Consider the following 719-nt stretch of genomic DNA (forward strand, 5'->3'; position numbering starts at 1 on the left):
TTGTCAATCGATGGTGGGGACAAGCACATACACACACACATAGATATACACAGTCACATAAAGACACGCACACACACACACACACATACATATGCGCGCACGCGCGCACACACAAAGATATATATATATATATATATATATATATGTATGTATATATATGTATGTATGTATGTATATATATATATATATATATATATATATATATATATATATATATATATATATATATGTATGTATGTATGTATGTATATATATATGTATCAGGTTACCCCATAAGTTCTGTCCGATTTTACCTTTTTTTTTTAAATTGAATGAAATTTAATAGTATTTTAGAATGTCTAATGGAATTAAAGATTATTTTTATGCATTTGTGTACTTTAAACTAATTAAATATTATTTTAAAGAATAACAGAATTAAAATTTCTTTGATTAAAACCCTTTCTAACATGGAAGTATCCAAAGAGCATTTAAGGCACATAATGCTTTATGAGTACAAAAAAGGAAATTCTGCAGCCGAAGCGACTCGAAACATACACTCAGCTTATGTGAAAGAATGCTTAAATGAAAGAACTTGCAGAAGATGGTTTGCAAAATTCAGAAGTGGAGATGTCACCCTTGAAGATTAAGATCGAATAGGACGTCCAGTTGAGTTTGATGATAAGCTCCATAAGGCATTACTTGAAGAAAATCCTGCACTATCAGTTGAAGAACAGGCAATA

Source organism: Octopus bimaculoides, chromosome 7, assembly GCF_046866305.1.
Source record: "Octopus bimaculoides isolate indiv1 chromosome 7, ASM4686630v1, whole genome shotgun sequence".
NCBI classification, from domain to species: Eukaryota; Metazoa; Mollusca; class Cephalopoda; order Octopoda; family Octopodidae; genus Octopus; species Octopus bimaculoides.